This window comes from Thalia democratica, chromosome 5, assembly GCF_965202585.1.
Source record: "Thalia democratica chromosome 5, ktThaDemo2.hap1.1, whole genome shotgun sequence".
Classification (NCBI taxonomy): Eukaryota; Metazoa; Chordata; class Thaliacea; order Salpida; family Salpidae; genus Thalia; species Thalia democratica.
The window spans coordinates 31,213,621-31,223,560 of record NC_139169.1 but is presented as its reverse complement, the minus strand read 5'-3'; positions in this window follow the sequence as shown (position 1 = coordinate 31,223,560).

Sequence of the window (9,940 nt, the reverse complement as noted above, 5' to 3'; positions counted from 1 at the left end):
ACTTCAGTTTATTTTTTCGTATGAAGTGCATAATTACAAGCCATTATATTTTAAATCTATAAAAAGGCAAGACAAAAAACAACGATGATATAAGTCAATGTAGCCATAATTTTGCTTTAACAAAACTAAACCTATTTCTTTCATTATAGTATGATGTGAAAAATACTGAGTCATCATAGTTTCAATTATCCGAATAAAAATATCCGCCAGTTGGACTTTTACGTAACTCGTATCTAGAAACTTGGTTTTCACCAGTATAATAAAGAAACGTGAAGGCGTGGAGTTATTTTGAGCGGGAATCAATTAAGTGGAACTTCTCTCAATTAGCTCATTTTAAATTAATTTGAGAGAAAAAAAAGAAAAAGGTTGCTAATTAAGAGTATCCCGCCAATTATTTTCTGTAGAAACTTTTAAATAAAAAAAACATTTTTAGAATTAGTTTCTTAAGAAAAATTCCTAGGATTTCTAATAAGGTTAGAAAAGTAAATATTATTTTTTTTTATTTAACAGTTTTTCTATAAATATATATATTTTTTTTTAACTAATATCTAATTTTGAATTTATATTTAAGAAATTTTGAGGTTTTTTCTACTGTTTGTTAATTGCTTGACATATATAAAAGGTAAACTGAAATATATGAACAGTCTAATCTTTAGAAATCGATATAAAAAAATGTCCTAAATAATTTATTATCCTGTATGATTCTAAAATTTATGTATTAAAAAATTTTCAATGTATGTTAAATACCACAAAAAAATTACTTTTGTTTTTTTATCTTTGTTAGTATTTTATGTTAAATTCTTGTTAGTTAATTTGTTGTTAATTAATGGTTGTTAATTAATTTTAACTATGAGACTATGTAACTAAAAAAAAATCAAGATCATTAAAAAAAATAACTCTAAATTTTGAAGTACTACTCCAGTTTTTTATTTTAGATACCTAGATTAAAAACACAAACCTGTACTTTTTATGACCTACAGTGTCAATTAGAAAAACAGACTTACTGCGTATCAAAAGTAATTGATTCACAAAAGAAATTAAATAAGTGCTTTAATCTAAAAGTGTTTAAAACTCAGTATTATCCAGTTAAACAAAAAAAAAGTGTATTAACAAAAATAAGTAACTTTTATAAATGTTGTTTGAATGAAACTGATTTTTTATCTAGATTCTAACAGCCTGGACAGCGATGGAGATCAGCTAAAAACAGTTAAAAAAATGTGCTTTTAACAAGTTCTGTTGCTTTAAATGAGTAAGTGTGCTTTTTACTTAACTTATAAAAAATCAAATAGCATGAATAAATTAATAGTTTTCCACATAAAAATTTTTAAGGTGTGTTTTGTACATATACATAAAATAAACTTTTTTTTGCATCATCTGTATTGTTCTAATATCTTAATCTACCTAGGAAAATTGCCATATATATGTGTTTTTATTTTTATAGGTAATGTAAAAGACTGTTAAGATTCATAGAGTCATGATTCCTACACTTATATTTTTAATCAATAAGTAGTAAAAAAAGTGCAATCTAAAGTATTGTTTTAAAATTCTATAGTTTTTGTCAATGTTCTTAACATAAAAATAATACAAATCGATTAAAACTTAAAAAAGCATGTTGCATTGAAAACACTGTTAAAGTTTTTTGCTCACACTAGATATATATTATGCAAATATTCACTTAATTGGAAACCAAGTACTACACCATAATTAACCATCGTAAATATAGTTATATAATTCAAAGTTACCCTTAGTCTTTTTTAAATCTTATGATCAAATACCAAAAATGCAGTGAGTTATAATTCAAGAAGCCAACAAACTTGATAGTATTATCTCTCAGCTTTAAGGTTTAGGGTGTTAGTGCTAGTGATAGAGTTCCCTGCATGTTTTATTGTTTAAAACTTATACAAACTGCCTTTCTAAACATTTCTCCTATTTCAAGGTGCTCCAACTAAGATCATCAGCATCAACAAGAGAATTGGGTTAGACGTTGGACCAACAATGAAGAACGGATTGACCTTGAAAATGTTAAAACGTAAGTACACTAACAAATATCTATGAAAAAGTAATTTAACTTGAGAATAAGCAACAATCTATTTTTTTGCTCATAAAACCTTAAAAAAGCTGTTTCAAATTATAAAGCTCCTAGAGTTTTCAAATAACAATAAACTTTTACAAACAATTTACATCTATAAAAATCTAGCTGATAAACAACAAATGGGTTTGCCAGTCAATAAATGATCTTAAAATACCTAGCTTTTAAAAACTTCCTATTGAAATAGAAATTTTTTTTTAATTTTAATATTAAGCTAACTATATGAATATACAATTGTAAGTTACTCTAACAAAAAAAATCATATTTATGTAAACTTTATTAAAATATCAGTTTAAACAGTTTAAGTCGAAATCTGATTGTGTTAAATTAAAATTTATTTTTAAAGTCTTTATGTTTTCATTAGTTTTAGTTTTAAAATATGCAGGACGAATGTTACTTATAACAAAAATTTAAAATCAAACTTAAACATTTATACATTTATTTTGGGTATAGCTATTTTCTAACTATGCATAACTCATATGTATTTAACATAGTTTTCGTGTTTATTAACTTTTTGAAAAACTTAATTTTCACAAAAAAGGTCCATATTAATTTTAAATATATACTGATAGATATTGGTTGATTTTTATTTGAAAAAATTACTGATTTTTGATTTTAGAATTTTATTCGTTTACAGCAGATGATATATTAACTATTTTGATATCATTCTAATGGAATTAAAAAAAATAGTGAATACCGTTTATGATTATACTAATATATTTCGTGTTTTGATTTCTCATGTACTTAAAATATTGCAGACGGTGGTAACGTAAAAAGGTACAACCGCGAGGCACTGGTTTCCGAGTTGCAGAAGGACCGGATGCGATAGAAGTGTTACCAGATGACAAAGAAATTGATCAGAGAAGGAGACCGTTCAAAAGCTCATACATATGAACTTCCACTGAGGAGGAGGCGGACGGAAGAAGAACAAGCAGAAGGAGGCTCAAGCGGAGGAGGGTAACGGAAAACAGCAGAATATTGGGGAAGGAGCAACACTGACGTCATGATTTTTTTTATTTTTTGTCGTAATAAACTATTAAAAAAAAAAAAAACATTTAATATAAAGTAGTAAGCAAACGGTTCTATTGTTTAAGTATTACATAAATATGAATTTAAGTATGAGTAGGCATGCTATAACAATGTATTACTGAAATAAAATAACTAAGCTTTATATTCATGCAAAATAGAATTATGACATTTTCATGTCTAAATTTTCTAATTCTATATCTTTGTGATCATCTGGATCCAGTTAGGTTGATATACTTTGGAATACTATTAAATGCGTAAATTGATGTCCAAAAATTAAACAGCTTTACTAGCCCAAATTTGCAAGTACCTGAAAACCGCAAACTCAGTTTAGGGAAATTCCCGCCCATCTACTGTTGCTCAAAACATAACATGTCTCAGAATATAAGATAAGTTAGCGCGAAAATAATAAAAATGTGTTGGAGTGCAAACCAAAACGTATAAATATCTTAGTTTATTCGTAAACAAGCTACTTATTGGTGTGTTACATAATCATACTTCATGATAAAGTTTGGTTAGGAGTATGACTTGGTGTTGACGAGTAGTGATATTAGAGGAATTTGTTATAAAATCCATCCTGTTACTTTATAAACAATACCGAACCCTATCTGAGTATCATAATTTTACAATTAAACATGAAAAGCTCCAAAATATTTGTTTAGAACCAAGTTTTGTCACTAGTACAAACTTTTTCCATACTAAAAATCGTTATTCATTAAAAATCAATATTAGCTATACATCACTACTGTTCAAATTTTTACGTTTAAATTTTATATAAAGAATTTAGAAATATATTATTCAATGTTTTAATCAAAATTTAAAAGCTTCATTCTTTTATAGTTCTTAAGAAAGTATTGTGTGTTAAGAAGATTTCGCTTTATCTTCTTTGTATCATTAAGATTTTATTTCTAGGTTTACATTTTAGTGACTTAGTTGGAAAATAAATTTATTTTTATTTTGAATGTTTTCTGATAAGTATTTCCCATGATAATACGTGACTTTATTTTTAAATTCTAAATGTCCCTCATGAATTTCAATAATTTTGTTCATTTTTGATAACAATGTATAATCTTAAATTTTTTTTTGTTTATTTAATCAATATGTTTGTTAGTTAAACGTAAGTTTAATGACTTTATTGTTTACAGTTACGTCGGACCTTTTTTTAATGCAGAATTTTATTGCCCAGCTGCAATTCGAGGTGTTATAAAAACAGGTGTGTATTGAGTTTTTTAAATTTCTAACAGCAATTGTCATTTTCGTAGATTGAACATCATTAACTTTATAAAGGTTTTTTAAGGGTATTACATCGATTATTTTCATAGAAATAATAGACATTGTTTAAGTTTGCGAACTTATGTTTTTTTAATGTTAATTTAAAGGTTTATATATTTTTATTATTATGCTTTAAAGTTTCGTATGTTTTTTTGACAAACCTTACATATTTCATAATAGATTATCATAAAAAAAAACTTAAAAAAATAAATTATTGTAGTACAATACAACTGCGTTTTAAGTTTAATTTTAGCCGGACTTGTTATAATTATAATCAAAAGGACAATATCTAAGAGCTAAAAATTTTTTTATCAAATTCAATTGCGTGCCCGAATTTGCAAAAAAAATATAGTATGAAAAATATAACTATTTAATAGCTATATTTGCAAAAAAAAAATATAGTATGAAAAATATAACTATTTAATAGCTATATTGTTTTCAGAATCGCTAATTAAGAAGTATGTACTTATTTAAACTTTATTTATTAAATTAGCTAGACCAGGGTCGGCAAACTTCGGACTGCGGGCCAAATGCGGCCCTCAAAACAAAAATATGCTACCCGCGAGATACTTTTTAGCTAAAAATATACTTATTCAAAACAATTGAAATAAGGGTTTTGTATTTAAAACTTAGAATTAGGCTCTTAGTTCAAATTAATACTCTTTACTAATGCTCTATTTTTGCTTGTTTTATATAGTTGTTAGTTTAAAACAGTATTTTTATAGTGATTATTACATTTATTTCAAAATAACTTTGGCCTTTAAAGACTGTTTTATAAATAGTGATGCCTGCGAGCAATTTTTTTTAATAAAATTTGGCCGACGAGTCACTAAAGACTGCCGACCCCTGAGCTAGACTTAATATTTTTTAATTTTTAGTATTATTTATTGAAGCAATTTTTTTTAATATTCTTTTGTTATTTAAACTTACTTGCAATTTCTTATTTTTTGTATTAAACGACATTACTATACTCAAAATTTCTACTTGCAAATAGTTTGTTTATTAAAAATAAATGTTTACTTTAAGTTTATAGTTAAAAATAAAAAAAGACTTAACTTTTTTATACATAAGGACTTTAGATTTTATTCTAAAGTAAAAACTTATTTTGTATTACTACAAATGTTTAGCATTTGTTCTGGATAAGATATTAAAAGGTATATAAATGGTGTGCTACTCAATAGCCAAAAGAAGTTTTTTTTTAATGCATTAGGTCCTTGGACCAATTATTTAAGCGCTTTTTTCGTCATTCAATAAACAAATAATATTTTATTTAATATAATATCGCAAATACCCAGAAACTAAATTTCTTATTTATTATAAAGCTATTTCTTATAAGTTTATTGAACGACAATAAAAATGCCCAAATTTGTCGGTCCTAGGACCTGATGCACAAATAACCTTTCGGTTATCGAGACGTACACCAATTGGATACCTTTTAATGTCTTGTCCAGGACTAATGCTAATCGTTTGACAATAATTATATACTTTTTAGACTAGTTTAGAAAAAAAAAAATAAAAATTTCAAACATAAAGATGTAAAAAATATATCTGAGATTTAAGGTCAAAATTATTTTTTTATTAAATCGAACAAAAGTTAACAGCTACATTTTATTAACTTGAAACGAGTTAAACTTTTTAAATCAAATTTAAGGTCATCATTATTTTGGTATAAGCATAATTAACTTAGTCAAAAATTTACAAAAGTGTATTTTCAAAAATCTGATCTTTACCATAAGCAAAAACTTTTTCTTCCCCATAAACTTCTGCTTTAAATTCAAACCTACTTAAGTTTGTTACAGATATAACTTTGTTTATGGTATTTTTTGTTAATATTCATTATGAATGCCTGTTTTAGTAGTTAATTTCTATAGGTACCAAAACATTTCTTTTCATTTAAAAAACATTCGAAGACTACTTATATATCCAATTTACTCATTAATAAAGGATATAAATTTAGAAGCTTAACAAAAACACAAGCTTACCATAAAATTTTGCCCGGTTTTCATCGGAAACGTCATTTTAAATGACTTCAATGTAAAAAAGTATGGTTGTATGAATTTTATTGCATTCTTAATTCCAATCGAAATTTATCTGTTTTTTATTAAAATTAAAGATTATATATGATTATAGTCGAATATGATGCTTTAATTTTTTTATCAGCTAAAGGAACGGGCCGAAATACTCGAGAAATCACAGCGTGCCTCTGTTGGTATTTTCAAAAAAAAAATGATTACAAATATTAATCGGAAAGAAGAACATTTATAGTAAATAGCTTTTTGTTTTGTTAGTTAAAGTTTCGAATAACGTTAATTAATGTTTTTATTTTTTGCAAACTATCCGTTTTAGACCTAGTTTAAGGAGTGGTGTACGACTCGTTAACCGAAAGGTTCTATTTTATGCTCAATTAGTCTGAGTTTTTTTTGTTGTTCATTACCAAATACTAAGCACTTTTGGCCTATGCTTTATGAAAGTTATCTATAATTAAGGAGGTACATTATTATCAACTAATAAATTGCAATTTTGAGCTTGTCTTAGATCCGATTAAGGTTTTTTAGATCCCATGAAGGTTTCCCATTGGAGGCGATATCGCCTTTTGGGGCGATTTTAGTAAGTTTAGGGAGAAGTATAAACCAGCAAAAAGTAAGAAAAAGGTGCTATTTGGAGTTGTGAGTTGAGCTATATAACTAAAGTTTTTAGATCTTTGATTAATTTTTACGTTGTTTCAATACATTAAATATAGATAAGATATAAAACACAGTTTTTTTAAAAGTAATGATATCTGGAAATAATAAGTAGCGATAGTGCGAAAAATGAAAAAGGTAATAACTAGTAAATAAGTAATCCCTTTAAATTTTCTGAAAAAAAAATTGATAATGAAGATAAATTCGAAAAAATATGCTGTAAATTAGAATTTTCCAACAAAACTTTCATAAGGCCACCATTGAAAACATTAAAAAAATATGACCACTCTTTCAATAACCAATGTTAAAATTGCTTAAGACCTTTTTTTCTCTTTATTATCACTTCAAGAAAATCCAATATAAGTTTGAAATTGTGGCATTGAGCCCCCCCTACCCCTAAATTTGTAGCTTTTGGCCCCTAAATTTCTGAAATGGTTGATTACGGGAAGCTCTGGTCTACTATGAGTTTTAAAACTACTTTTAAGTAAGTATAAGAACTTTTTTCTCTTCACTTCTAACTACAAATGTAAATTGACATTTTCCATTATTTAATTGACACTCAATAATCCTTCATAGGCAGAAGAAACTACCTAATAGATTTACAAAACAACTTTGATAAGAACCATCTCTTCAAATTATACATAAATTATAATATTTACCAATTTTGTACTAAACAACAAAATTTATTAAATTTACTTCAATTCAAAGTCACTAGTTGGTACATGAGTAAGATTCTGAAATTCAAAAAATTGTACTAAATTTTTCAGGTGTATTATCAACTGATAAATAAAATTTAAAGCATTTATTTGAGAAGAATTTTTTTTTAGATTTTTCTACAATTAAAATTGTTTGTTACTATTTTAATTTTGTAGCTATGTATAAATACAGAATTTTGTTTTGGTTAGAAGTGTCTCACTTTCAACTAAAAAGAAGCCACAAACTTATTTCTCAAATTGCAGGACAAAAATAATTTTGCTAGCTTAATAAAATTTAAAATTATCATTTATTATTATTATGTATAATCAAAATAAAATAATCTCTTAACATAACTTTCATTAATAAGGACAAAATAAAATTCTAAACATAGACCAGTGGCCATTAATAGAAATAACAAGTTATTTATATCAATAAAGGGTTTATTTGTACTACAAATAGCTTAGCTACTATCATAATAGAATTTTGATTCGAAAACATTCAATTTGCTGATTTTTCTCTTTGTTTGTATAATTGTATGTAAAATGCTTGTTTGCAATTATAAAGTTGATGTAAAATATTTTCTTAGCTTATAAAAAAGAATCATTTATCATCAATAAGTAAATTACAAACACAGGTTGGCCATTGGTTTTTAAGAAATTCCTTCTTGGTTGTTTGGATTTCTTTAAGGTTGTTGAAAGTACACATTTTTGGGTCTATTTTTAGTTTTAAGTTAAGTTTAATGTAAAAAACTGTATTAAATAGTATAACAATATTGAAAAAATACTGTTAGACGACTTTATAAGGTTTTATAAGAAAAAAATTGATAATGACTTTATTTTATTCTTTATGATAGATTTTTAGTGTTTAATCAAAATTTTAGAAAAAATGTAAAAATTCTTTAAAATTCAAGGTTTTTCCAGTAGCTTTTTTAAAATAACTCAAAATTCTAGTATTTTTAGCCTAAATTGTAAAATTCAAGAATTTTCTAGTTTTTTTTAGTCGCCACCCTCCAATAATTGTATATATCTCTTTTTTTACTTATAAACTAGAAAATACATGATTTTAAGTTTCTTGACAGTAATAAAGTTCTTCTAAAAATATATTATTGGGTTGCCACTGGTTTTTGAGAAACATATTCTAGCTTTTTTGAATTTATTTTAGATTTTAAAAGTACACCTTTTTGGTCTATTTTCAGTTAAAAATTAAATTTAAGGAAAAAAAAACTGTGTTAAATAGTATAATAACATTGAAATAATTCTCTTAAGCTACTTTAAATGTATTTAATAAATCAATTTGATGATGACAAACATATAATCTATATATTAGGCTTTTGTATTTAATTTGTTTAAATTCCAGGTTTTTTTGGTTTTATAGTGATTTTTTTCAAAGTTTTTCAGCCAAAATTTTTAGCCAAAGTTGTCAAATTTAAGGTTTTTCCAGGATTTAAGTTTATTTAAATCAAGGGATTTATCCAGCATATAAGGCAAAAGAACAACAGATGCTTATGCAATAACTCAGTAGGGTAATCACATTAGCTCCTGTTAATTAAGCCAATATTAAATAGGAAACCAAAATGAATTCCTTGTCGAATTAAGCAGTAACTAATTGCCACCAAATTCTCATTTTGAATTTCTTTGCTGAATGAAGGTACCTCTTAGGTTGTTTGTTTTTAATTGTATGACTGGTGGAAATAGTTTTTTGATTAGATAAAAAACTACATACCACCAATCATTTAGCTCAAAACACATTTAATGATCACCAAATATTTTTTGATAGTATTTTAAAAAAGATGAATAGACATATTAAGATTATCACCAACCAACTTGTTCACACTTGGTGCACAATTATTTATGCACTAAATCAGCAAGGCAATTATATTAGTTCCTGTTGTTTGAGTTAAATTAAACAGGGAACTAAGAGAACTGCCTTATTGAGATATGCATGATTTAATTGTTGTTGTAAGGTCTTTTTTCAGTTTGTAGATTGTTTGTTTGTAACTGTATGACTGAAATGATACTTCTTTTTAAGCAAAGAAGTATCCATTTCAAATAATTTAGCTGCAAACACAGTAATCATCACATTGCATCAGTAATAGATTGTATGTTTGTAACTGTATGATTAGTGAACTAGTTCTTAAGAAAACCAAAAACTAATAGCGCTAATCATTCAGCTCTAA